Source organism: Lynx canadensis, chromosome B1 (genome assembly GCF_007474595.2).
Source record: "Lynx canadensis isolate LIC74 chromosome B1, mLynCan4.pri.v2, whole genome shotgun sequence".
Taxonomy (NCBI): Eukaryota; Metazoa; Chordata; class Mammalia; order Carnivora; family Felidae; genus Lynx; species Lynx canadensis.
The window spans coordinates 88,946,169-88,952,168 of NC_044306.2; the positions used below are offsets into that span (position 1 = coordinate 88,946,169).

The 6,000-nt window shown below is 36.1% G+C and overlaps 1 long non-coding RNA gene across 1 annotated transcript in view; it reads left to right on the forward strand.

The window, feature by feature from the left end:
- LOC115512243 overlaps positions 1 to 380 on the forward strand; it is a 92,921-nt gene extending 92,541 nt beyond the window's left edge. Inside the window, exon 4 of the long non-coding RNA XR_003968332.1 lies at positions 74 to 380. This is a non-coding gene — a long non-coding RNA (uncharacterized LOC115512243). The remainder of the gene's footprint in view (positions 1 to 73) is intronic.
- Positions 381 to 6,000: the final 5,620 nt, after the last annotated feature.

Sequence of the window (6,000 nt, forward strand, 5' to 3'; positions counted from 1 at the left end):
AATGAATGCATTTAATTCGTTTATAAAATTTCAAATGTTAATGGTATAAAACATCCATTTATTTTATTCACAGATTCTGTGGGTCAAGAATTCAGTCAAGGCACACTCCAAGGGACTGGACACCGAAATGTTTCAATCAGACTATAAGAAGGCTGAGCTGAAGACTAGAATTAGCTGAAGGCTGGCTCACTCACTTTTCTGGCAATTGATGTTCGCTGTTGTCCAAGGTCCACCTGGGGCCTCTCCAGTAGCCTGAACTTTCTTACAGTAAGTGGTTGAGTTCCCAGAGTAAGAAAGAGAGAGGGTCAAACAGATGTCATGTCCTTTTACTGACCTGGTTTCGGATGTTACAGAGCAGGGGCACCTGGGTGTCTCAGTCGGTTAAGCATCTGACTTCGGCTCAGGTCAGGATCTCACAGTTTGTGAGTTTGAGTCGCATTGGGCTCTGTGCTGACAGCTTGAAGCCCAGAGCCTGCTTCGAATTCTGTGTCTTCCTCTCTCTTCCCCTCCCTTGCTCACACTCTGTGTCTCTCTCAAAAATAAGTAACCATTAAAATTTTTTTTAAAAAAGTTACAGAGCATCATTTCCTCCATAGTCTATTGGTTGGAGCAGTCACAAGCACACTTAGGTTCAAAGGAAGAGGAAATAAACCGCGCCTCTTGAAAGAAAGTGGCAATGTTCTGAAATAACGTTTGGAACCAGAAATAATCCTGTAGCAAATTTTGGAAAAATACCGTCTGCCACTCTTTTATAAGTAGCCATTATTTTAACCAAAGGAATGAGATATGCGTATAAACACTAAGTGAAAATGCAATGGCCTAGTATGCTGAAAATGTATGAAGTTTTCCTGAATAAAATCTATGTTTGAAGCTTTGCCTTGTACAGTATAGTAGACCAGTGCTGTCTAGTAGAATTTATATTATACATATCTAATGAATACACATCTAATAGAAATGTATATCTAATGAAAAATGCTGTTTAGTTGTGTACAGTAAAAGTAAAGGGTAAGCCTTAGCTTTTTTTCATAAACTGAGCTTTCCCCAAATGATTTTTGTAGGAAGTTATATGTGGCAATAATTAAATTATTATGATTTATGGAGATCACTAAAAACTTTAAAAAGCATGATCCAAATTGGGCTACTGTTTTGCTCTTTTTCCAAATTGATAGAATGGAATACAGAAAACTAATAAATTTAATCTTTAAACAGCAGAAAAATCCACATAGGAAAATCCAAGTTGAATTTCTGTTTCAATCTTAATTCAAGTAACTCTTCTGATTTAGAGCCTGCCATTCCTTTGGAAAGACCTCATTATCTGTAATTTACTACCACAAATCCACAAAAGTGATCCCATCCGTGGATTTAGTAGGTGCAGATTTAAAGACAAATAATGTGGTTAATCTAACTATTGACTCAAATGATTAGTTTAAGTTACTATATCTGTTCATATAAGTAACAGAGACCAAATGAGAGTAGGTCATCAAGAAAGGGGTTATCATCTCTTTAACAAGCATACTGGAAGCAGAGGGTTTCCTGGGCTGGATAAAAGAAATCTAGGTGTTACAGACTATAGCTCAACTTCTCTGCTCTTCCTTTGTCCTCTCCTAATGGTCTCAAGAGGGTTGTGGTCATTGCAGATGTTATTTGTGGAATGAAAATATCCAGAATCTATGAGGAGACATGTTCTTGTTTTGCACACCTTTTTGAGAGTGATGACATTTTTTTCTATAAGCCCCCCAAATGTTTTCTACAGTGCTTTTTTTAAGGTTGCATTACATGCCTGTACTTAAACAGTCAGAGAAAAAGGAAGTTAAATGATCATGTGTGGCTTAGTCTAATCAACCTTTGTTTGCCCAGGGCTAGGAAGGGATCATGGTTAACATGACCACTCAAAATGTGAACAAAATACAGGTCCTGATACCACTGAGGAAACAGAAGGAAAGTTATCACATAGACGAGACAGTCCTCTCAAATTATAATGGTCATACAGTCATTTGGGGATCTTTGAAAATGTAAATTCTGATTTTAATACACTCCCAGGTGATGTTGGTCATGCTAATTTGTGGATAACACTTTAAATAAAAAGGATACAAATTGCAAACTATATCACCTATTAATCATATAGTATTTCCCTTTTTTCTTTTATTAGTGATGTTTTCAAGTGATGCAGAATGTTGATGCTGATATAGAAAAGTAAGAATCAAAACATAATATGCTAAGTCCTTGTTAAAATAGACCCACAAATCAGACAAAATGGATATACTTCAATACGTGTAATATCATCTCATAATTAAATAGCACTTGTGTTTTGTTATCCACACAGGTATATAAACTTACCCTTTACCAGCAAGCAATGGAATGGAATGTATAAGCAATAGCATAACATATGAATGAAAAATATTTATGAACTTTTCACTCATAGAAGATTTTTCTATTGTGTGTATCAAGTATAAGCCAAGACATAGTCAGAAGTGTTTTACACTTAACTTATCATGAGCTTTAGGGGAATTCTATTATCTTTCAAACTATGTCTTTCAATCACTAAAATATATTCACTCTTTATGTTACCAACTTTTTAAACATTTATGTATTTATTTATTTTAAGGTTTATTCATTTTTCAGAGACAGAGAGAGACAAAGCGTGAATGGGGGAGGGGCAGAGAGAGAGGGAGACACAGAATCTGAAATAGGCGCCAGGCTCTGAGCTGTCAGCACAGAGCCCGATGCGGGGCTTAAACTCACAAACCGCGAGATCATGACCCGAGCTGAAGTCGGAGACTTAACCGACTGAGCCACCCAGGTGCCCCTTATGTTACCAACTTTAAAAACTGACTCCTGTCCCCAGAATAGGTTTGTTAAGGGATTTTTCACTTTTAAATTGCCTAATAATTGTTAATTATGACCAAAATGTGTATAAGTCATGAATCAAAAAGCCATGGTTACTTTCCAAAAATGTAACACGTCTTGACTAAATTCTTATCAGAAACCTGGCATCAACTTCATTAACCTCTAAATATATTACCCATCATATGCCAGAAGGTAATTTCTTCAAAGAAAAATAATTTTAGGATTATATATTTGACCACTGGTACATTTTCATAACCAAAAGACTTACAGTGGCTTATTCTTTTAAATTTTTTTAATGCTTACATATTTTCAAGGGAGAGAGAACGCACAAGTGGGAGAGGGGCAGAAAGAGAAGGAGACACAGAATCTGAAGCAGGCTCTAGGCTCTGAGCTGTCAGCACAGAACGCCATGTGGGACTTGAACTCAGAAACCATGAGATCATGACCTGAGCTGCAGTCAGCCGCTTAAACGACTGAGCCACCCAGGCACTCGGTGGCTTATTTTTTTTAAAGTCTGTAAGTATTTCTCAAAGTCCTAGTGCTTGGAAACACGGTATGTTCAGGGGCATTTTCTTACAAATGTGCTTCTTCTTCTTTTGCTGGCTCTTCCTCTGTATGGTAGAGTTGGTCCTCACCATTTAGTACAATCCCTCTGTTGGAATTGCTGGCTATTGTAATTAATCTTGTCCACTTGTATTTTTACTCCACACCTAGTGAAAGTGGTGATGTTCAAAAGGCAACCCAAGCAAATTCATTCTTCACAGGCAGCTTCCTGATTGTGTATAGTATTTCTCAATTTGTTGCTTAAAGGAAGTGTTCCAAGGGTGCCTGGGTGGCTCAGTCGGTTAAGCATCCAACTCTTGATTTTGGCTCATGTCATGATCTCAGAATCCGTGGGATCAAGCCCCACATTGGGCTCTGTGCTGACAGTGTGTAGCTAGCTTAGGATTCTTTCTCTGCCTCTCCCTCTGCCCTTCCCCTGCTTGCTGGTGCACTTTTTCAAAAAAAAAAAAAAAAAAAAAAAAAAAAAAAAGAAAGAAAAGAAAAGAAGGAAGGGAAAGAAAAAAAGAAAGAAATAGAAAAAAGAAAGAAAGAAAAGAAAGAGTTCCAGGTTTATAAAATAAAGGAAAAGTGGGCAACTGGGGAAGTCATGTGTTTTGTCCCATGCTGTATCCATAGTATTCAGAACATCCATAACAGTGCCTGGCACCTAGTAGGTGTTCAGTTGGTGGTCGGCTGAATAAATATCTCTGTTTATATAATACAATATTCCTTCATTTATTCAATCAGGATTTTAAAACAATTTCATCTTCTTGGTAAAAACCCCACTAGATACAGTGATGAAATTTCAATAATTGACACATCCGAATGAGGGATATTTTTCCTATAGTACAGCATCTTCTTTGAGTAGCTTCATGGAGTATTTTTTGAATAACTTTGTAATACTTTATATGCAAAGAATGTAATTTTCCTGCTGCCTCAATAATTGAGTGTAGATGCAAAGGCCTTCAAATGTATACTTAGAAAAATATTTGTGCTGATTAATGAAGAACTTTGGAATAAGTTTTGCAAATACAGCTTTGAGAATTTTTAGCATCCTCCATTTCAATTGTATTCTGCACAGTTAAACACTGGTTCATGTAGCACAGGCAGTTCCCATTTTTCTACTGTTTATTCTGCAGGCAGCATAAAACAGAATAATGCTTTTTCATTATCATGATGTATGCAACCAAGGTGCCAAATTCCTAAATGAAGACTCAGCACCGAAATCATTGATCTTCTTAACAATGTCATATTTTATAATAAATCTTTAATACTAAATAATGATTTTAAAAGGAAAAATGAAGTGCTATATCCTGTAATTAAATGTAAATATATTGACCAACATTATTGTGTGCCTCATACAATAATCTAACATTTTCTCCTTTCACACTGTTCACAGTTTAATGAAGTCCTACCTATTGAATTACTAAATACCATTAGAACAAAGAGACACCATGAGAAAACAATAGCCATCTCAGTTGAATTCACAATTGCTGGGTATTAAGTTTCCTCATTTGTGAATGACAATATTGGATTAATGTGACTGAATTTGCTAGCTATTGACCAAAATTTATGGTCCTCTTTCCAGAACGCAGAATTTTCATTGAAAGGCAGCTAGCTTTACACATGCACGTGTAGTCATGTGAAATGTGAACAGAAATAATAAGTACCCCTTTCTGACAAGAGCATTTAAGGAGTAGATGAGGCTTTTCCACAGTTGCTACTGTCTGGTTGCAGAGGACTCTGAGGCCTGTAGGACTCAGATCACCGGATGTTAGGGACCTGAGTCTGAGTCACTCTAGGGGGAAGTAAGCCAGCCACCCACTAACCAGGAAGATTGGGCTGCACTGGACTAGGTTAATAAGTGAAAAATAACACTGTTGGTGAGGCTACTGATATTGGAGTTTGCTTGTTCCAGCCTCAAGGATTATACCAATGAAATGATTAATCACTGTATTCTACTTTATATAACTCAAACTATTAAATGAATAATTGAATATGTAAACAAAAATAAAACCTCACCCAGTATAACACATACATAGTTAAGAGGCATCAATAACATAGCATTTGGTTTTCAAACTGTGGATAATTAGCACATAATGATAAAATACATTGTAACATTTCAACGTTACAAGGATTTTGTGAATTACTTATTATTATTCTCCAATGTATGAATGTACTAACTGAAGCTCAAGAAAGGTGATTATCCCACACTTGTAGACTTAGTAAGCATTGGAATTTGGAATTAAACAGACATCTTTTTACCACCAAAACAGATCTAGTTCCATTATTATTTGCTCCCTTCTAAAATAGCTCTTCAAGCAATTGCCTCATTTTGCCTCTCTCTTTTACCACCACTACTTAATGGTAGTCTACCTAAGATGCCTCCACTTTCTGGTCAAACATTCAATTCCACAGATCCTTGCAGTCAAACTATAACTCATTATTTGGCTAACACCAGTCAACTCAACTTTCATTTTATATAGATTTAAGAAGAATGTAAGTCAAGAACAATCTCAGAGAGAGATGTTTAAAATCACAAAGGTTAATTATATGTCTTATGCTACTATTAAAGTTAAAACAGGAATTAATGATGTATATACTTATGTA